Source organism: Lissotriton vulgaris, chromosome 9, assembly GCF_964263255.1.
Source record: "Lissotriton vulgaris chromosome 9, aLisVul1.2, whole genome shotgun sequence".
Lineage (NCBI taxonomy): Eukaryota > Metazoa > Chordata > Amphibia > Caudata > Salamandridae > Lissotriton > Lissotriton vulgaris.
This window is the reverse complement of record NC_141697.1, coordinates 283,695,799-283,719,375: the sequence shown is the minus strand read 5'-3', so window position 1 is coordinate 283,719,375 and position 23,577 is coordinate 283,695,799.

Genomic DNA, 23,577 nt, shown 5'->3' with positions numbered 1-23,577 from the left:
ATCCACTTAAATCCTTGGTGCTTAGCTATTTCACATAAAAGAGAGAGCATGTTTGCTAACTTGAAGAATAAAAATCGAATCTCTAGTGCAAAATTAAATACATCAAAAAGTTGTTAGACATTTGTTGCAAAAATATATTGGAATCTGTTTTAGAATCTGATATTATAAACAAGTCAGTTTAAAAAAAAAAAGGCACAGTAGAAACATGCAGAACGATTCTAACTTTTCCATAATTACCTAAGCAGTCCATAAAATAACCATGTCACCATAAATGTCCCCTTTATGCTTTTCTGGTACAGATATACAACAGAGCAGAAGAAAATAAAGCCAAGTTTCATTTTATACTCCATGACCGTATCTGTCTTTCATCTTGGCTGCTGGATTGTGACGGTAGAACTCAACTGTAACAAGTTACTACAGATGAGTTCTGACGTCATTTCTTTATACTCAGCTAATGGGTGCATATCAAATATTCGATTAAAAATACATTTGAGACATGCTTGTAATACAGGGATTAAAGAAATATAATATATCATATGCAATATGGTGCCTTCAAGGATTTTTTTAACTTCTGTTTTTCCATGTTGTTTCTTTACATGCACTAACATATGTTAGGAATGGATAGATAGAGACAGGGTCTGAAAATGTAGAATAGCTGCATGAAACTTGTAATCCACAATGAATACTTTTCAGTAGTTTTAAATGGAGCTACATTATTTGAAAAAACAGCACAGCTCTGTTTAAAATAAGATTTTTTTAGACTAACCCCTTTTGAAAGGTTACTGAGAAGAATCGTTATCGGTGGAATCTCACCAGCTAAGCGAAGCATTGACAGGTTCACTATGGTAGTGTTGGCTTGTCAGCAGGCGGCATCAATGGATAGCTAAGGGGGTAGTAGTAACACTGTGAGCCTAATGTATTGTATTATAGGCAGAAAATGGGTATCAGATCACAAACATGATGCGGGCTCTCCTCTGGTTTCATGGTGGTACCTAGTGGCGGCTATGGTTGATTTTATCTCACAAAAACAGGATAAGCCTGCTTTTGTGACTTATAAATAGATTATCAGTGTCAGCATGGGGTCCTGAAAAGAGCGCGCATTAGGCAATTAGGCCCAGGTGCTCACCCAACCGAAGGTCCAGGACGTTGTGACCTGTTTCGATTCTGTTGATAATGGCCAGGCTGCCTATAAATATAAAATTGTTTATGTCATTGGTCTAGTTTTTCTTTAGTAGTCATATGCTATATGTTACAACGGTGCAGCTATAGAGACATTTGGTCTGCTTTACAAAAATATAGGCTCCTCCTATCTTTTCTGTGCAGAGTTTTCCACCCAACTGCGGAGTCTCCGCAGTGGTAAACTTTCTAATAACTTGGAGTTTGTGAATAGCAAAAAAAATAATGAACTTACACAAAAGTGTGAGTCTACCTTTGTGAATCAGGCTTCAATCTGAATGTAAATGGTAAGTCAAGTGAGGTAATACGGTCTTAGTATGTCATCAGGCGGTCGGTGTTGGATTGCCCGTCTTATCACAACGTTCTTCTAGGTATGGGCTAATGTTGAGGGATCGATATATATATATGGGCACGGGTACGCTCTAGACTGTGGTCTGAACCCCTCGGCCTGACTGCCTACACAAGGGTGGTGGTTGCTGTGTTAATGTGCCACGGATTTGGAGTGCTCTCATCACAGATGCCATACGCCATTGTGGTAGGAACTCCACTAAGATGCACCCTCGCATAGTATATCTGTGCACAGAACCCAGTAGCCTACTCTTTACTGGCTGGGCACACACTTCATCATGACCAACCTCTAACCCTCAAAAGACATTTGTACTCATTGTAGCATTATTAGCTTGTCGCCTGATGGCACTAACACACTAGTAAGTAGTTTGTGGGCAACCCAATTAGACCCAGAGAGGAGTGGCAGCGGATATTCTACCCAATGAGACCAATTCAACAACAGTAAGAAACATATTTTCATCAATGCTTGAGGTATAAATTTCCCCAGTGTGTAGAAAAACTCTTGTAGACAACAGAGATCCACTTCAAGCGTGCAAGAGTTGGCGGACGCTCGTGCTCCTACCTGGCACCCGCGCTCTGGAACTTGCTTCCCATCCCTTTGCGGTCTGAAACATCTTATATCAAATTCCGCAAAGGTGTGAAAACCTGGCTGTTTTCTCTGTAACCGATTCCTTTACTTCCGTTGCCCTCTTTTACTTCTGTTCTCTTAGCGCCGGGAAACCCACGGGTAGCTGAGCGTTCTACAAAATCAGATATAATATAATAATAATAATAATGTCTCACCTTGGGGCAAATAAATACAGCAGCCTAAAGTGGAGCACAAGCTTACTGATTCTTTGAGTTACTAAATGAAAAACATCCAGAGTAGAAGATGGTGGTGAAAGTCTGCATCAATGGTCATCCTTTGGAACATTTCCACCTTAGACAAGGGCAGTAGTGTAGCAAAGAGGCCATGGGCAAAGGTGCAATCAAGGAAAATGATCACTTTGCCTGTTTTTGGGGTAGTAAATACAGCTATTATCAGGGCTCTGGGCTCCGGTGCCACGGCACCTACTGCACCAATGCTACCCACGTCCCTGGACATGGAATCAGACAAGAATGACTCTCGTCCTTGCTCATTTTTGTTTCATTTCTTGAAACATAGCTGACAGAGAAAGATGTGGTTCTTACTCCGCTTTATAAACATATAAATTCAATTGCTGCTGTCATATGGTGCTGCTATTTCAGTCCAAATCGGCTTACTTGTCATACAGATGGTTGCGAAATCAATCTGGAAAAACTTACACTTAATATTCACATAACTCAATAAAAATGATTCAACGAACGAATCAGAGTCTCTGTGGTGGAAATACTGTAATTCTTGGTAATATCCATTCAAGGCTTTTTCATGGCGCCGCTGGTACACCATGCATAAGTTTTATTTCAGCTGCTGTCTTGTATCTCCAGGTTTATATGGGGCGCTAAAATGAGCAGACAAGGATATAAACATCTTTGATTACACCCATTCAAAGGACGTTGAAAAGTCTCAGATTGGAAATATTAAATGTGCGTCTGAAAGGGCAGAAGACGATTCATACCAAAGAATTTTAGCAGAGATGGTTTCATATATATTGATTACATTGCAGCTAAATAAAGTATAGAACACTTGTGTAACCCTGTAAGTGCCTTTTCATTAAATAGTATTTTAAAGTTTTAATAGGACAAATAGTTGACAAGAAGGTGGGGGCCTCCCGGCTCCTCTCACTCTTAATCATAAAATAATCCCTATCCCTAGCAGCACTGAGCACTAATAAGCACACACCAGGTACTGTGTTAGGGAAAGTGCCCCAGGGTACTTTGGTATTACAGACGGGATCGCAGATGCTTGTGCAACCCATTCTGTAATGCGCTGCGCTGTTGTGAGAGGCTGCTCCCTCATTTGCACAAAGGAGTAGCATCATACAAATGAGGGAATCGCTTTGCCCTGCGTCTGTGCTGTATTACAGATGTGAAAGCAGAAAACATGCACTTAGGAGGCGCTCTGAAAATGTGTTGCAAAAAAAGTGATGCATGCTAAGCCCACGCCCTGAGGGCAGCCCTCTCGAGAGGTAAAACGGTGTCCCATGGACCCTCCCAAACATTCTCTTGCATGCAGGTGCAGTTACTCACTTGCACCTGCCTGAAAGGGGATCTCTAATTCCTCTTTAAAGTGCATATGGGTTACCTCCTGCACAGTGAAACACAGGGTGGCTTTGAAGTAACAACTCCATATTTGGTGTATGCTCTGCAGGAATTGTATTCATTCTAATATGGTGCACTTTTCCTGCTTGCGCCCAGAACATCTGTTTAAAAGTGCACCCTGATGCAAGCAGGGAAAGTGCACCCTACTTGTAATATGAATGCTGGACTGCGTGAGTCGGAGAGAGAAGGTCAGGTCTACTAAGATATGGTGCTCCTGCTTACATCCCTAGCACTGGTGTACAATCAGGATGCCTAGCACTACTCACAAATCTTAGCACCATAGTGCAAAGGTATCCATGTGATGTCTTGCATTGGTTTTGTAGTTGAAGGTTATGCTTCCAGTTAAAAATACTATGCCTAGGCAATCTTTAAAACTTTTCCCACTTTGGATCTGTGCAGCCTGTATGAAAAGTTGGAAAAGTTTGAGAGATAAAAAAAACTCCCCCCTATGTCTCAAAGTGGCATTATGTTTTGGTGCAATGGTCTACCATTCAATTCAATTCATTCTTTATTCGGTTACAAAAAATATCCATGAAAGTACAGAATAAAAATACCGGCACAACATTAAATCGGTACATACATTAATAAGAAGTTAAAAACAATGAGTGCAATAAACGTGTAGCTATAAATACACAAAAATGTATACATAGTTCAAAAGGTCAGTGCAGCAAATTCATCATGGGGCTATAATTTAGATCATTAAATCGGAGATAGTAATAGCCCCCCCCCCCCCCGTGTATATATCAAACCTTGGAAGTTGAGACTATTTGTAGAAATAGTTGTGACACTGCCACCAGACAGAATATTAATCCAAATAGAAAGGCCGCAAGAAGGTCACCCATGTATGGGGCAGGTGCGCAGACATTAAAACATTAAAAACCCACAAGATATAGCTCCCCTGTGGCCCAGGTCCCCTGAAATTAAAATATCACATTTATTTAGCAGCTTAACCCAGTCCTCGTTGTTTACTTTAGAGGCTAAACCAGCAACGTTACAGCTTAGCACCTGCAGATAGAGATCAAGGGGCCCAGAAACATCTCTTACCAGGATGGCAGGTGTTAATGTCATAGGGGCCGATTCGATGGGCAGTGAATAAGAGGCAGTCAATCTAGAGTATCTAAGCCAGAAAGGGAGGTAAACCTATTTTGTGACAAAAATGAGGGAATGACTGATGTGTTATGGGTGATGTTAGGTTTATAAAAATAGCTAAGAGGCAATGATTAAATGTCAGTAGGTAAGGAGCTGTTGTGCTCTCTTAAACTTAATATTGATTTTACCAGGGCCGGCCTGCGAAAGTTAATAACAACGCAGTCTCCTTCTATGGTCTTGTCTGAGGGACCAACCCAGCCAACCCTACGCACCTTCAGGATATCATTGAGGTTAAGCACACTAAACCCTTCATGCTTTGCCAGCCTATTAGCACTCTTATTACATAGTTGATCCCAAGACTCTGGCTGATGTTTCCCTATGGGGGTCACCCCTGCTAGAACCAAGACATAAGGGCCGGCCTCAGGTGGTAAACTTAGAACATATTTTCTTACATCAGCGGGCCCGCAAACATTTTTCCTGGCAGGGACCATACTCTGGGACTTGTGTGCTGGGATGACATTATTTACAGGGGCTATACTGGGAATGAGGGCAGCTCCTTGGCTAGACGACTGTAGTATATTGGAAGTACCTGGGTGTGAATTTTTACCCGGGGTGAATTGAAGGCTCAGGGAAAATACATTCTTTAACTTGGCGACAAGTATCACAAGACTCAGTTAACATAGGCTGCGCAGAAGTTGAGGTAAGCTGTGGCGTGCTAGAAATGCTAGAGATTAATCCATTCTGAACCTGTGGTTTATCAGACAACTTGGGTGCGTCACTGTGCTAACTAGACTTGTTAACAAGTGATTCTAGACGATCCAGAGTGAGGTGAAATTCTTGTCAACAAGTTCCTTAACATGCTCAAACATAGGGGCTCATTAGTATGTCGCCTGACTTTGTCCGCCCAGCATACCAGTGGGAAATGGGACCGCCCGCTTAGGGTGCGGTGGTCCTGCACATCCCATTAGGATGCGCCCGCAACACTGGCGGGCGCATCCCGCATTTCTGACATTGCGGCGGGCGGTGCTAAAAGCACCGCCCGCCACAATGCCAAATATATATTATGCTTTTCAATGCACAACGTGATGCCACGTTGTACATTGTAATGCAGGGGGGTACCTGGTACCCCCTATGGGCCCCCCCACCCACCCCAGAGTCCCTGGGGGCCCACAACGGGCCCCGCAAGAGGTTCCTGCATGCCTTTCCATGGCGGCAATGCCACCACCGAAAGGCATGTTCCCGCCCCATCATAATATGGATGGCGGTGTCTAGCAGACACCGCCACCATATTAAAGTCTTTTCTGCCCGGTCGACAAGCGGCGGACGGTCTTTCCGTCGACTGTGGGTCCCCCCGCCATTGTAATATGGCGGGGGAAATGGATGGCGGGCGGGCACGGATCTCGGGCGGATCGTCACCGCCATGCGGACGGTGGCGATCTGCCAGAGATCCTAATGACCCCCCTAGTGTCTAAAATAATGTCAATAGCAGTGTCTCCCAATGTAAAAGTATTAAAAAGTACTGGTATGGACTCCGTCTGAGTCTGAATATGAATTGAATGATTGGGCATGTCAAAAGGATTTAAAACAGCAGACGCGCCAGCAGTTACTGTATCAGTCACTATATCAGCTGCGACCACTGGACCATTAATCTATGTACTTAGAGCGGTACGCTGTTGTTTTAGACGGGATGGTTGTTTCCTCTGTGGGCAAGCAGGCTTAGTTATTTTCCTTATCCTTTTTGCCCCTGAGATTTCAGGATTTGGGGAAAGGATCACATTAACGCCTGTGTCCTTGCAGCAATTGACTGGCAAAATATTTGCAGCCTCCCTGGGGACCCCGATAGATTTGTTATCCTCGATGCTCGATCTGCTTCCCAGAGCTGGCAAATGCAGATGCGTATTGTGATCAGTTGGTGAATTCAGCATCATAAGGGGGCTGATGTGATCACCGTTCATAAGGGAGGGGATGGGTTGAGGGGTTATAGATCCCAGGGACATACGCCTCTCAGTTAATTCAATTTCAGTGCTAACAATATTAACAACTCTCTCCAACATACTGTCTATAGAAGCCAAGGCTCGCAAACTAGTCATAGAAGACCGCAATTACAAATAAATTCCACAGGGGCACGCCTTGTTTCACTCAACATACAGATTCAAAGATGATTGCGAATGATTGCGAATGTCAGAGGGGTGGCCTAGCCCGGCCTACTCCGGTCACCGACGGGCACAGACGGGCCCGCCCTTGGCACGGGCTTAGCCCCGGTGCATCCAGTGCCGCGGGAGTGCAGCGAGGCTCTTAACGCGCCTCCTGGCGCGGTTGCAGCGTCACTGGGTGCGCGAGGCTCAGGGGATTCTGGGGGTTGTAGTGCCCTGGTCAGCCGTTACTCTCACAGCGATGGAATGGAGGAGTGATGGTGGATGGCCATTCGCCTCATGGCAGCAGGTAGGCAAAGATGGCTGTTCCCCTCACAGCAGCAGTGGATCCTTCCGAGCTGTCTTCCATTGTTAGTAGGTTGCGCTCAATCCACTCCGGCTCTCCTTCAGACCCATTCCCGCACCACATCTTCAACAGAGCAAGCAGCTCCATCGCACCCCACCTGCGCAACGTCATCAATCTCTCCCTCGAGACCACAACCTTCCCAGACATCTGGAAACACGCTGAGATCAACGCCCTACTCAAAAACCTAAGGCAGACTCAAGAGACCTCAATAACCTTCGGCCCATCTCTCTGCTCCCCTTCCCGGCCAAGGTCATCGAGAAAACCGTCCACAGACAGCTAACCCGATACCTGGAAGAAAACAGAATCCTGGACCCTTCCCAGTCAGAGTTCTGCAGCAACCACAGCACTGAGACTGCCCTCATCGCCACCGACGACATCAGGACAATGCTGGACAGTGGCGAGACCGCAGCACTCATTATCCTAGACCTCTCTGCCGCCTTCAACACCGTCTGCCACTGCACACCACACACACGCCTCCACACCACAGGGATCTGAGACAAGGCTCTGGATTGGACCACCTCCTTCCTCTCCATCAGAACCCAGAGCGTCCCCCTCTCCCCATTCAGTTCCAAAGCCTCCGAGGTCATCTGCGGTGTACACCAGGGATCCTCCCTCAGCCCGACGCCGTTCAACATTTACATGGCCCCGCTCGCACACGTAGTCCGACAGATCAACCTCAACATAATCGCCTATGCCGACGACACTCAGCTGATCCTCTCCCTCACCAAGGACCTCATCACTGCCAAAGCCAACCTCCACGAAGGAATGAAGGCCGTCGCCGACTGGATGAAGACCAGCCATCTGAAGCTGAACTCGGACAAGACGGAAGTCCTCATCCTCGGCTCCAACCCTTCAGCCTAGGATAAGTCCTGGTGGCCGGCGTCACTGGGGGCAGCCCCGACACCCACCACTGAGGGGAAACATCACTTACAATGCATTTTTTACAACGCACTACCATTACATCGCAACCATTACACCGCATACCATTACAACGCATTGCGCTGGGGGGCGCTCTAGGATAGGGAATATATTTAATTTACTATCCAAAACCTTCCCTGCTATCCAGGGGGACTGGAGTTGGAATAGTAAATTAAATAATTCACTATCCAGCGCCTAAAAGCATTATGCGTTGTAATGGACTGCGTGGTAAAAACCGCGTTGTAAAGGCATGCGATGTAAAAGCATGCGTTGTAGTGACACCAATCCACCACTGAGGCACGCAACTTGGGAATCATCCTCGACTCAACGTTCTCAATTGCCAAGCAAGTCAACGCCGTCTCCTCCTCCTGCTTCAACACCCTCTGCATGCTCCGCAAGATTTACAGATGGATCCCGACAGATACAAGAAAGACAGTCACCCAGGCCCTCGTTAAAAGCAGACTCGACTACGGAACGCCCTCTACAAGGGAGCCCCGACCAAGCTCATCAAACGACTACAACGCATCCAAAACGCCTCGGCGCGACTGATCCTCGACATACCACGCCACGGCCACATCACCCCCCACTGAGAAACCTGCACTGGCTCCCACTCAACAAGAGGATATCCTTCAAGCTCCTCACCCTTGCACACAAGGCACTCCACAAGACTGGCCCAGCCTACCTCAACAGACGGCTCTCCTTCTACATTCCCAACCGCCAGCTACGCTCCACCGACCTCTCACTCGCCACCGTCCCGCGCATCCAAAGAACAAACACTGGTGGGAGATTCTTCTCCCACCTCGCCGCCAAGACATGGAACCCCCTCCTACTGAGCCTACGACAGACACAAGACCTGCTGACCTTCAGGAGGATACTCAAGACCTGGCTGTTCGATCAGTAGTGCCCGCTCCCAGCGCCTTGAGACCCTCACGAGTATGTAGTGCGCTTTACAAATGATTGATTGATTAAGCTTTGTGTCAAAACCATGAGTTGTTTCAGGGGAACACCCATGTACCATCCCTGGTACGCCCCCATGATGCAAAACAGTCAAAAAACCTGCTTTTTATGACTTTCACAAATGTTTCCGGTGCAAAACAAGTTTTGTGATAGAAAGTACATTGCAAATAAACATATGTGTGCCGTTTACATCACTTTTGGGAAACAAATCAGGTGCAAAGTGTTAGTCAATGCAACCCCAGAAGTGAAGTTAATAGTACCTGATCAGTATTTTCTGTGTGTCACCTCCCAACCCTATAATGTTTGCAGGCTCTGTAGGGCATAGGAGGAAGGATATAAGGGGCAAACTAGAGTGAGATGCAGTACCAGATGCCTTGTTGCACCTCTTCCCTTTTCCTCTCCTTACCACACCTCAATCAGTTATCAAAGTAGAAATCATAATTTGAAGTGTCCTCTTAAGTCGTTTACAATGTGGCATGCTGCGGATATCAGACCCCTGTCATTATCTACCAGCAGCCTTAAAGGAAGTGTGCACTGACACTGGAAATTATAAAGTGTATGTGCCCTGTGGACTAGCAAGGGAGTTCAAATTGGAAACCAGCAAAAGTGTGCAAAGAGTGAGTGATATGACAATAGTGTTTTAAGTGTGAATTGTCAGTAATGAGCAGACGGAAGGTTGGCAGAGTGTGCCAACTTAAAACTAAAAAATGTCTGCAAACCTGAAACTAACAAGGGTAATATAACCTGAGAAATGAGTGTGGAAACTGAGATCTTGACTTCAAAGGTGCAGACCCGAAGCAGTGGAAAGAGGCACTGTGCAGCACATTAGGAGGGCCCCAGAAAGGATTCTCCATCCTCTGCTAGGTGTTCTATTGAGAACCAGAATAGGGGTGTGGCCATGGGAGGGGCAGTGTCATACAAGTATACTTATAATAGGTTGCATAGTAGATAACACTACCTTTCACTGGAGGTGTTAACTGTGAAAATGGAATGTTGTCATGTACCACAGGAGTTAGGAAAGAGGTTAGGTTGGGGCTGTCAGGGAGCTGATCCTTCAATGGACATGGCTCTCTTACTTTGGGTCTCTATGAAGATCCACAAGCAATCAACAAAACATAAACTAGTCAAAGGCCCTACTTGAGCAGAGGATGTACTGTGACCGAAGGGTTACAAGCAACAGTAATTGCCAATTTAGTTTATGTTTTTAGGAGTTGAGTGGGAGGTATTTATTCCTGCACAAGACTGTAATTAGTACACAAGAGCCTACAAGAGCAAAACAGTACAAAGCCAAATCAGTTTCAGAGGGTTAAAGCACAGGCCCTAATTTCTCATTAACAACACACACTCTCACAGAGTAGTGCTTGCATATAGTTCTTAGGTTGTAAAGAACACATAAACACTCTTAGCACGTGGACGTGGAAGGATGCCTGGTGGCCACCCCATCTTCAATCTACTAGGGACAAGGGATTTTCTGCCAGCGGCAACTGGCAATCAAATGTCCTAAAAGGGCTTTGGAAAATCTGGAGTGCAGATTAGGAACTGACTATAATATGTGCTAACAGGAGCTGCAATGAAGTGTATATACCGCAGGGTGTCAGGCACTTCGAATTAGGGTCAGGTAAGGATATTCTCCTCCCTCCCTAGTCCTCGGTTGAGCTTTGTAGCCTAAGTGGCATCTGGAGAGTTGAACGCAGTGGTCACTTCTGCTAGATCCTCCCCTAGCTATGCACTTGTGTTGATCCTGACATTTGAAACTTGAATGGGAAACAAACAGGCCCGGTTCTAGGGGGTGGGCCGGGTGGGCCAGGCCCACCCAAACATGAGCCTGGCCCACCCAAACAGGATCCTTGGCCCTTGCACTGAGGGCCTGAAGGCAGGCGTCTTTGGGATCTGAGTGCTTCAACCCTCCTCCGTCGCGTGTGTCAGCCCGGGCCGAGGGGCGCGCACACACATACAGTTTTAGAGATGATCGCAGCAACGCCCGAGTACTTCACAAGTCTTTACAAGACCATGTATATGTTAACGAGGCTTTGTTTATTTTGTCACCCCTTCATCTATGCATGGCGAGAGGCGACAAACCCTTTCTTTGACAAGGGTAACCTTTGCTTACTGTCCTGCTGCGTTGATATTTATTTTTATATGCAGCGCAGGAGAAAATAAGTTTTTTTATTCCTATTCACCTTTCCTGACCCCTGCAGTGGCTTATCACAAAAGACTGTGACACAAACTTTGACTAATGGAGTAGGTAAGAGAATGTGTTACTATATATTTTTCTTTTTAAAATCTGCACAGGCCCAGCAGGACACACACGTGTGTGCTTCATTTAAACAGTTTTTATCATTATCATGGCCGATGCAGGACAACAATAAGAAGCTCCTGAGTTTCAAAAAGAGAAGGGAAATCCAGAGAGAAAATGACTCTCTTTAAAGGATTTCCCTTCCCCCTACAACGCTCACCTGGCATGACGTCATGCCGTAACATTCCACTTGTGAGTAGTGTGAGCAGGGTACACCGATGTGCCTGCTGTCTCGAAACGGGTCTCTATCGGGCTCTGTTTTGTGCCCTGGCACTTTTTTCCGGACTGCAGTGACAGCAGACTGCTGTCACTGCAGTTCGGAAAAAAACAGACTACCTGTGAACAGCACACAAAACAGAGCCAGAAAGAGACCTGTTTTGAGGCCCCTTTAAAAAAACTGCCGGTGCTCAGACCTAGTGAGACCCGGCCCACTTAAAGTCCTGGATAGCTCAGTGGGTTACTGCCTTTGTCACAGAGATCCTTGTGTTACTTGCAGTTCAGAAGTTACAATCCTAACATAGGACAGTAACCAATGAACTGTCATCAAAGAGCTGCATACAAACATGAATGATATAGTTAGAACTTCGCTTTTTTGGTTTTGTGATATAGTTAGAACTCCCCCCGTCTTTCATTATTCTAATGTTGTTAAAATGAGTATGTTTGGGCAGATATACATTTTTATCAGTAATGCTGACCCCCATGGAATACTCTTTAAATCCTAAGGTTGTGTTTCCACAGACCAAACCCTCTTAAAATATCCCGCCCACCAGTATGGATGACATGTGATTCATACACCTTGTAATCCTCATTGGCTTATGTGACATTCCCAATAGACTGATTTACATACTTGTATGATTCATTGTATCTGTATAATGTGTGTATTGTGTAAAGTACTGACACACACTACACTGATATGAGTAGCGCTATGCGACAAATGAAATGCATATGAGAGAGGGTCTACGTAAAGATAGGGGGCACTGTTGGAGGGTGGCAGTGAGGGAATCCGAGGAGGAGGTAGTGTGAGGGGCTATGGAGCGATGAGGGGCACGGGTGGAGGTTGGCAGTGAGGGAATCCGAGGAAGATGTCATGGGGTGGAGGGGGGAGTTAGGGAGAGATGAGGGGCACTGGTGGAGAGTGGCATTGAGGCCATCCAAGGAGGAGGTCAATAGGGGAGGGGCTATGGGGAGATGAGGGGCACTTGTGGCATGGCTTTGAGGGAATCCAAGTAGGAGGTCAATAGAGGGGGGCATTGGCGAGAGGGGCACTGTTGGAAGGTGGGAGTAAAGGTATTTACGGAGAAAGAGGTTATTGGTGCAACGCCAAAAAAGACTCACATCAGCGCTGAAGCCGACCTTTCTGTTTTTGTTTATTTAATTAGCAGTCGGGTCATAAGGGCTACTGTGGAAAATACTTTAAAGTGAGTGCTAATTATATTCACTGCTATATTCAATGTTTTAAGTTTGAAGGTGATTTTCCTAATGTTTTTACCGGGAAAAATGAAAGTGTAGCCCGATGGTGCCTGATATGGGGCTGGGACTCAAGGTCATTTGTGAGATAAGGTGCACTGGAGAGGAGAAGTGGATAATCAAGCCTGTAAGGGAGTGTGTTGCAGAGTCCGTGGTCAGGTGAAGGTAGTAATGAAGAGGGATTCTCCCTGAAGGCTCGCACAGAGGGAGTGTCACTTGCCTGATACTCCCACCTCAGAAACCTCCTCTTCCCATCAAAGGGACATTGCATGGAAAAAACACTTTTTGAGAATGATCACATTTAGAAAGAGATTTGGGAAAGAGCGTGTTTCACTTGGCCTTGTAAGACTAAGAAGAGATAAAGGAGCACCCTGAAGCAGGCCTGCCTAGACATATATGCAGAAAATCGAGCTCGCAGTGGCCCACCCAAATGCACCCTTTGCCCACCCAAATAAAAATTCCTGGAACCGGGCCTGGAAACAAATAGGAAGTAAGAGGAAAAGGAATGCCACTCTTAACCTCCTTCTTTTCTTCCCACCCTAACCAAAAATGCAGCTGCTAGGAGGAGGGTCCAGGAACTACAATAACTGATAAAGCTCATAGTCCTGTAACTTCTGGCCCCACCACTAGATTTACGATTTGCTGTTGAGGTGTGTGAGGGTAGAAAGGAGGGTGATAGCACCTGGCCAGTCTTCCACCCCAGCAGTGTAAAATGAGACAGAAACTTGAGCCTGTCAGGAAAATTGGAATGTTGAGAAGGAATAGAAATTGTAGAAATCCTCCCCATAAAAGAGGAATTCAAAGACATAACAATATCTATTGGAATATTGTGGAATGACCAAGAACAGAGTCCAGTTCCAGACCATTGTGAAGAAGGTGTGTGCAGAGATGAGGTGCAGAAGGAAAATCTTTCCTAGAGACTGAGAATGAGGTTGGACAGATGAGAGTGAAACCAATCCCAAAAGCACCACTGATCGCTGGATTAGACAGAGAGTTCAGTAAAATAAAGAAAGATGGAGGCATAGAGGAAAAGGTTTTCTGCAAAATAGACAATATGGGACTCCGAATGTAACAGAGTGGAATGATGATGGGTATGAAGGAATGAGGCGAGTTGAAAGAAAGCAATGCCTTCAAGAATGTCCATAAATAAGATGCAACATAAAAGGGGTATAAAATAGAAAGGTCATTTTAATCAACTCATGAATTTTGAGCAAAGGATTAACAACTGAGGATTAATAGGCAGCAGTAAAGCCTTCAGTTACCAGAAAAGTGTTATTTAGTAATGAAAGGTAGGAAAGAAGATGGGAAAAGGCTGAATTCACCACAAAATTGAAGTGATGAAACAGGAGAAGATGTAGTTTTGATACCTTGGCAACTTGCTAGCTTCCTGCACAAAAACCTTCCTTTGAGGATTCTTCTTTTTATGCAAAGAGGAAGTAACAAAAAGAAATGAAGATATTTCTCCTCGTTACACCAGCCTCAGGTATGCACAACATTTTGAAACCAACATATGTTTCCAAGTACTTGTAAATATGAGTTTGCATCAAAATACTTGGAAGGATTTGCTCCAGTCATGTAACACCTCCCTGACACACTGTAACACAAGGCAGCGCTATATGCTGCATTATATTTTTCTTATAAAACCACACAAATCGTGCTTTGTGTGGCTTTGCAAATCCCAAAATATAATTTGTGTTGGCGTTGTGCCAAAAAAGTGACGCAACTCCGTTGCAAATCTGTGTCTAAACCAGGAACAGAGATCAGGCAGAAAAAGGAGAACCAAATAGATGATGAAAAATGAAGAAGAGATAGTGTGGATTGTGAGTAGTAATCAGGTTTTTAAAGTGAAATTCTTTAGCTGTCCTCTGGTTTCAAGAACAGTCACTGTGAACTGAAAGAAAAGAAAGATATTAAGATGTTTTATCTAATCCCACAATAGTTCGATTTGGCACTGCTAAGTCTGAAGTTGAGATAGCTCAAGCAGTAAACCAAGTTCAAGGCAGTTTAGAGAAAGATTAGAAGGGTTTATTTGGACCAGGGAGATTGAGTGAAATGGTGAAGGGTCACAATGTAAGATAGGGAGAAAAAGTCAGACAATAAGTTTTGATAGAAGGAGCAGTAACATCCTATTGTGTGTGCTTATGTTGCCATGGCACTTGGCCAATAAATGCATGGTGTTCCATGGGTAATATAGTGGAGTTGTAGCTGACATTGATAAAGTGACCATAGCAAGATGAGGCTGTGTGGAACTGATGCTCTTTCATTAGGAAACAATTGGCAACGAGTTGGTCTTAGTTGAAGGAGCGAGTTGAGTCTGCAAGCGGAAAATTTATGGAATTTGACTTGCTTCTAACAGTTTTTGCAATGGTGAAAATCAGTCAGATAACAGAAGAAACAACCATCTCTGGTGGATCAGATGTAGCTGGTATGCTGCGCTCTCCATGAGAACACACTGGTAAGAAGGTTATCTCAGAGTTATGTTTCCCTTTAACCTGCCTTACCCTTGATTTTCTTCGCTGTGGTTTGAAGACGACCGCCGCATGAGTATCCACTCTGACATTCACTGCCCAGGAGCTTGCTGAGAGGATCCATGACACTCTCTCATGGGCGTACGCTTCTTCTGATCCCATCACTTTCCTTCAGCATGCCTTCAGCTCATGGTGGTTACATGGTTTTGCGATGTAGTCTTGCATGTGGACATGTTGTAAGGAGTGTTACTGTTGGATATCTTGTGTGCAGCTAAATTAGATCAGGCTGTTTAATGTTATCCACACGCATCGGGGATAATATCCATAAAGTATTTATCTGAAATTTTCACAAGATTATTCATACTCGATCTATTGCAGGAATTAAGGTACTTCTGTGTTTTGGGGATTTTCAAGTAGACTTTTATTGAATCTGTGAAGAATATGTTTTCAAAGTGTTTTCTCATTGTGGTGAAGTGTGGACAGTGAACTAGTCCAGTTGCCCTGCTGGTGAAGTATGGACACTGGTGAATTCCACTTTAAAAAAGAAAATAATAAAGGTGAGTGAGCAAAGCTTTTCACTCAATCCTCCTGAAGTCTGTTAGCCTCCTGGATCTGAACCGGTTCTGCAATGGAGCGAATGGAAGGAGTATTTCCTAAATTATATTGTTAACATTGATTATCGGGAGATATGTCTACTAGACAAAATAGGAGAATTCTATTTACAGCTGCTGTGAAGTACTTTGCACCCAAGTTTTGCATTGGTTTTACCCTGTGCAAGTTCTTCCAGAGAAAACAGAACAAGAACAAATCTATTGATAAGCATGTGAATAAGATAAAGAAACTAGCCATGGATTGTAAGATTGAAATGTTACATGATGATTTGATACATAATCAAAGGGTTATGCATGCTTGTAATCCTGCCATAAAAGACTGCTTGTGGGTGAATGGTGATTCTGCTCTTGAGAACACTTTAGCTACAGTAAGGAAAGCAGAAACTTCAAGTAGTTATGCTAGTGCCTTAAGATATGGCTGACATAGTTAGAAAAATCGAAAAACTACTCCTGCTTCTTCACGCATGCTTCTCTGTAGATTGTGTGGTGCTTGGATGGCAGTGTCAAAGTTTAATTGTCCATGCCATTCCTTGGGATGAAAGTGCAGCAGGCAGCGCTGATCTTGGCACAGACCCCTCCTTCCTTCACTGTCATTAAGTCCAGCACATACCAATGCTACATTACCATAAAGTGGATGGCCCACATTCCTTCCTTGATTGAATTGAGGCCAAGCTCTGTGCTGTTCATCATTTTGAGTATTTCCCACCTGGTTATTTGGAGACAGCAGGCATTAGTGCTTTTGTCTGTAGGGTGAAGAAGGGTCTCAACGTCTCTGCCCCCAGCTGTGTTTCTGTCAACTGTCTAAACTCTTCTAGGATGTTCTTTAAATGAACCAAGCCAAAACAGTTTGCCGCTCTCTTCTAACGAGCTTGGTAGAGCAAGGTGGTCTTTTTCTGTAACAGGTGCTGGTAAAACTCTGTTAGTTCTTCAGGAATAGCCAAGGCCGAGGTGTGCATGTTAACCAGGGAGCACAGTTGTTTCCATCTGGGAACCAGTTGGGTGTAGGAGTGCTTACCAAATTGCCAGTAGAAATCCCTAAGTGTGGAGGTGCCCCAGTGCATATCCTGAATGTGCAATATCATGCCGCAGTTAACATTCGTGCCCATTGGGAGCGTTCCTTTTTCTCTGAAACATAAAGAACAAAGTGTGAGTTTCCATATATTATGGGGTTGACCTTTCCCTTCTAGCCAAGAGTATCCACCCACCTTGGTGTCCCAAATTTCCTGGCATGAATTAGCCATACTTTCATTGAACCCTCCCCAATGCGACTCATTTCCTGTTTTTATCTCCAAGCTAGATGGCCCTACAAAGGAATTCTATGTCATGAGACCACTTGTTGTTAAAGAAGACTGCCCCAGATATGCTAAAGGCCACCCTTGGTCCATAGATGGATGCTGGAGTGGACATGTTTGTGCACAGAGTAGGGATTTTTGCTACCTCCAAGTATCTCTTCTCTGGGAAATCTCATGGCCAAACAGTATCCTCCTCAATGGTGCCTTTTGTATAGATCATGTCCAGCTCGTTTTGGATCTCATTGGGTTCAGTGATGAGCTATAGCGCTGTTGGGCTGGTCTTATATCGGGCCACGTTCACAAGTACCCTCTGAGGATCTATCTTGTTGGGCTGGATCTTGGCCCTTATCCTGCATAAGTAAAGGTGAATAAGGCACTTGGTTTTTTCGAGGGCTAACTTTCAGGACCGGCAAACACTATCTGTGCCTCCCACATGTGGGATAAGTGAACAGACATAACATCACCTGGCTGTTGCCTGTTGCTTGGGAGCTGACTGAGGTCATGTGTAGGTACCAGGTGTTATGAAAAAGGGTGCTTTATAGTGTGTGTGGGATGCTAGTGTTTGGTAATTGTAGGTGACATACAAGAGGTCCCTATGCAGGTGACTCTGTTTTGACTCTACAGTTCCTCAAAGTTCGCCATGGTAAATAAGAGTGGGGTTACCCATAGTAGACAAAGGGTACATATGCACAGAAATATACGTACATTTTGTCGTGATATCGTAGTTCAAGGTGTGATTCTCCTCTGAGCCATCTGTTCTCTTACAGTGGCTGTGTTTCTTCTGCTCGATTGGAAATTGTTACCAAAGGTTAGTTCATGGATGTCATTGCCATGGAAGGGCTCAACTACATGAAGGAACGGTACACCCACTCGGGTGTTAAGCAGGCTGTGGGGTTTTCCTCCTTCGATTGGTGTAAGTGTGGAAATTGTTAATTTTCCCATTCTTGCTTGTGGAAGTTGACGACACATCGCAGTGGTGCACTTTGTTGTCTTTTTTGTTACTTGGTTATGGAAAGAACTTTGCTGAATGTCAACTCAGAAACTTCACACATGCTCTGTAATTAACAGTTTTTAGGGCTCCCTGTATTTTTACCCTAGGGGTGCGATTTCTGTGCTCCACTAGGCGCAATGTAGTGAGGCACTGGAAGGTGACGTCCTGATGGATTTCTTTATTTTATTTAATGGAGTAGGGTGGCTATCAGTTATCTAGATGTAGGAATCCATTTATAAGCTGTTGAGCCCCCATCCAATCCTAACTGGATGAATAAATTGGTGCTAAATATGTTAGTGAAGTGGTCCCATAAGCATAGGGAGGGACGGATTACGACTTTTAGACGAAGTCCTATGGCACCGCTAGTTTTCATCATAGGCACTTCACCCAGTGGCTAAGGGTCCGGTTGCTGTGTTGTCCCTACCATTAATAATTTTTTTCTGGTGGGGGGTACATGTTTTGATACTACCCTCAGTTGCACGTGGTATGCCCTGGTTAGCTTAATATCACTATAGGTGAGTGAAATACATGGGAAGAGGGGACATATTGCAGTTGGTGTTGCTAATGCCTGCCATGTGCCATGAGCAAGTATTCGTGTGTGTGCACCTCCTTGTACCCAGCATGTGGCATGTAAAGTGCGTTGTCCTCTCTTGTGTCCTTCAGATACCTGACTTTGGCTGATCTTGACCCCGCCTTAGTATCTGGAATCTTCTTTTTGAACTAGCTTTGTTTTTTCTCCCCTTACTTTTTGTGGCATTTCGCTGGATCTCGTGTGATCTATGGTTACACTTGTCATGCATGGAGAAGGTCGGGGGGACTGCCCCTTTTCTCCTATCTATGCCACCTCGTGGTGTCCGTGGCCAACTATTTTTCCTGGATGGTGCATGCAAGGTTGGAGTTCCGTTAGTCGCTATGCTTCATATGGAGGTGAGTGCACCTGGTGTCCTATGTTCGTCTGGAACCAGAGTGGATATTCGAGATTCCCCTTCCTGAGCACCCCCTCTTCCTTGGACCACACCATACAACCTCTAAGCTTATTGTTGGGCCCGCTGTCCCTAGCTTGCAGCTGGGGTCTCTACAGTAGTCTGTTGTCTGATGAACTGGTGCATATTTTGTTGATTTTTTGAAGGGTGTAGCATGGTGACCGGACATTGAAAATCAAAACGGGATAGTTCGCAAAACATAGAAGAAGGTTGGCTGAGCAGGAACTCACCTTATAACAGTTAAAAACGTAAAACCCAGGACATTTGACCTGAAAATGACAAAAGCCTGCCAGGTGACGATGAAAAACCAGGATTGCCTCAGCAAATCGGGCCAAAAGCAACCTGGTCACCCTGGTGAATCCCCCAACTGGAGGCTTGAACTAGACGGCATGCTGAGGCCTCAGAGCTTTCTGGCTCTTTGAGTGTGCACAATTAAGTTTTAGAGTTTTATCATCCCAGGTGCACAGGAACCATGGTTCCTGCCCCTAAGGCTAGCTTTGTTTTAGAACTGAAAGGGGCCCTCCGTTGGTGTGGAGGCTTTGAGCTTTTGGAGGCACTATTGGGGCTGTATGCCATGAAGGAAACATTGGCCCCAGACATGGTCCCCGAGAAGGAGGACTTTACGACTTGGTAATTGGAACGCATCCCTTTTTGACTTTGTCCAAGGGACCTGGGTGTCTCTTTTTATGGAACGGTTCTATTTATTTGGAGCCCTCGATGTCAATGACGCTGCATTTTGCCTACAACCAACGTCCGGCAGTGTGATCAGCTTATGGTAGATAGTACACAGCTAAATGTCTACAACCCGGAGGCCCGCAGCGATGAACAGACCAGTTTAAACATTAGAGAAGGGAAAATAAAGGGGAAAGGAAAGACAGAGTAATCAATACAACATTCCCCACCCCCACTCTTCTGCACAGGTTCACCCAACAGTACCACGTATAAACGGGGTGTGTTCTTCGAGTCAAAGTGCATTAGTCAGTACCAAGAGGCCAAGAGGGGGGTCTAGGTAGCTTCCGTATCTTCCAGACAAAGCAGGTGAAATATCTGCAGATATTTCGGGCAGGTCACCTCCCTGAATTCTGTTGTAAGGATTCAGATACAGGGGGCCCAAATGTCTGGGTAGGTGGCCGTTCTGTTCTCTACAGTGAGTGACATAGACTCCATCGCCAGGGTGAACAATAATTTGTGCTACCACGAGACATGCTTCAGGGTTTTCTCAGCCCCCCAATGTGAGAGGATTGTTGGCGTGCTGTGCTTAGTGCTAGAGCCATTTGCCTGCCCCGGTTCAATCGTAAAGGAATGGCCAGGGAGTTGAATAGTGCCAGAATACTGTAGGCAGGGAATCAGTGTATAGCAGTATCGAATGCCAGATCAATATAGTTCAGGACCTGTTCCCAGAATCTGGCTAATTTGGGACAATGCCAAAGGAGGTGAAGAAGGGAACCTGTCTGCCCACAGCCCCATGAGCACTCCTCAGATCGCCCCTTATTCCAGCTATGTATACTTGCAGTTGTGAGATACCAGTAGGAGGCTACCTTATAGGCCGACTCCGTACTGGCCATGTTGTGTGGAGTGTGATGTACCCTGTAGAAAATATGATTCCACTACTTTAGGGAGAGGGAGCACCTCATTTCCTCTTCCTAGCATATTTGGCTCTTAGATTTAGAAGTGGAGCCACCGTCATAGAGCAGGGCATAGAGTTAAGTAATTAGATGCTAGTCGCTATCCTTACGAAGCAGCCACTACTCAACGCTAGTAAGGGGGCAGGAGGACCCAGTTTTGTAACTCGGGGTAGTCACCCAGTGTCTCAGCTGTAAGTAATGGAACACATATAATGGAAAAAGAGAATAATCCTGCATGAGTCAGTCGAAGGGGATAACCCCAGTAGGGTCATATAAAAACTTCTGAATTATGCCCTGGAAGAAAGTTGGGATTGTCGACAATTGGTGTCATTGGGAAGGGAAACATTGTCAGATCATCTTTGAGGGCTATAGAGTCCCACACCCTCATTGTTGTGGCTGTCACCGATGAGGAGTATAGTCCCTAAGCTCTTTGCTTACAAGGTAGCCAGACCTCTCGCCAGATATTAACAATGGTGACCACCTGGTGCATGAAGGACCAATGCTTGTCGGAGAGGGGGTGATTCCACTCTACAATGTAGCGAAGTTGTGAGGCTTGGATGTAGTGCGTGGTCAGAGGGAGCCCAAGATGACACCTCCTTTTGAACAAGACAGTTGTTTATCGTAAAGGCGTGGTTTCTTGCTATTCCAGATGAATAGATTGAGGGCTATTTGCAAGGTGTGAAGCACTGGGGGTGAGGGAGTCAGCGAAATGGTTTAGAAGACAAAAAGAATGCGTGGGAGCACTGTCATTTTAACTGCAACAATGAGGCCATTCCAGGTGAGGTGCAAGCGGCTCCACAAGGATAGTGTCTTGTTCGTAGGGCCTCGTAACTGTCCGCCAGAGTCTTTGCAAGCATGGGAGTTAAATGTATACCTAAATACAGAATGGTCTCTTTCACCCAGACGAATGGGAATCGTGAACGCAAGACAGACTGGTGTGGAGGGGTTACTGACTTTAACCTAATCCCTGGGCGCAGTGCTTCGCTCCGTCCACGGAGTGCACGTAGTGTTGCCTACTTTGCGATTCGCAAAGTAGGCGTAGTTGGCAACACTACGCACACTCCGGGGACGGAGCGTAGTTGCCTGCCACCCCCCTCCCTCCCGCCCTCTTCTACATGCCTAATTTGATTTAAAAAATAGTGTAAAAGTAAATTAAAAGCACTTACCTGATATGTGGCGTCCCGGGGCTCCCTATTCTGTTTCGCGCCGACTTCTTCCATCCAAATGCGCATGCGCGGGCGCCCGCAGAGGATGGGTGAAGGTGACACCACATATCACATAGCGGTATGTCTGCTAGCCATCGTAGGCCATGTGCCAAAAGTGCTCCCTCTTGAAAAGAGCATTGGTGGAGTGGTCGAGAGTGGAATCCATTACTAGGTCCCCTAAATCAGAATAGCCACATCATGGGTAAAGAGGGCTGTTGCTAACGGGCCGAGAATGACATTTTCTTGGTGCTCATTAGAGGCATAGATGTTGGCCAGGGTGAAGTCAAAGTTGTCTCATTATATTCTAACTACGAACAGACAGCCCTTAATTTCTGATATTGTGAATATTATCTTGCCATTGAATTTCTGCGAGAAGAGGATAGCTCTCCCATTCTTCTTTGAGGGGCTTGAGGACCAGGCTGGTCGGGAATCCAGCAGGACTACATGCGTTAGGTGTCTTTGGATTGGAGGTGGGTCTCCTGGAGCAGGTATATGTGTCACTTTGCAAATACGGCGCAACGTGTTGCAAGAATCATGCTCAAAGTACATAAAGGAAATGACGCACTGCCGGGGTGTAACTGTCAGAAGGGGCTCATGAATAAGCCCCCCTCTCTTTTACCCCTACGCTGGAGCACAATGGCAGCCATGCACCAATGCAGGCACTCTTGCGCCGTGGTGCAAAGGTGACTGTATTGCGGAGTTGATTGATGTTGTGGCTCCATCTCTTTTCGAGACATCTGCAGGTGTGTCTGGATTAGTGGAGGGTGGGAGTGAACCGGTTGGCCTTCTTGGAGTGTTGTTTGCCTGGTCTTTTCTTGAGGGGTGCAAGGGTGTCGGCGCAGTTGGATATCCATTGGTGGAGGTTGTGCACTGCGGTGTTGGCGTCTGTAAGTGTTGGCGGAGTTGTGGTGCTGAGGGAGTTGACGAGAAGTTCTTTGTTGGCCTTGATCCAGCTGTGAGGGGGGCAAAGATGGTGGTGGTGTATGGTGGGCATGGTGAAGACGTGATGTATACAATGAAGGTTGATCCAGGAGAGTCCAGTGGTGTGGCTATAGTTGAAGTTCCTGCTGGCGGAGAAGATGCGCTCGAGCTTGTGTCCGGCTATGTGGGTTTGTGCAGTGACTAGCTGCTTGAGTCCGATGTCGATGGAGTCCCCCAGGAGGGCAGTGGTGTTCTGGTCTCTGGGGTTGTCCAGGTGGAACTTGAGTTCTCCCAGTCGGATGTGGTCAGTGGATGGGAGAGCCTGGGGTGCAATGAGGCCTACAATGGCATCAGTGAATGGTGGTCCATAGCCCGGGGGCCTGTAGATGAGGGTCACCGTTGGGTCATTAGAGTGCGTGGTCAGTCAGAGTGTGCTTTTGTAGAAGATGGTAATGCCTCCTCCTGGACGGTCCGGGTGGTCCTTGTGGGTGGTTTAGTAGCTGTCAGGGAT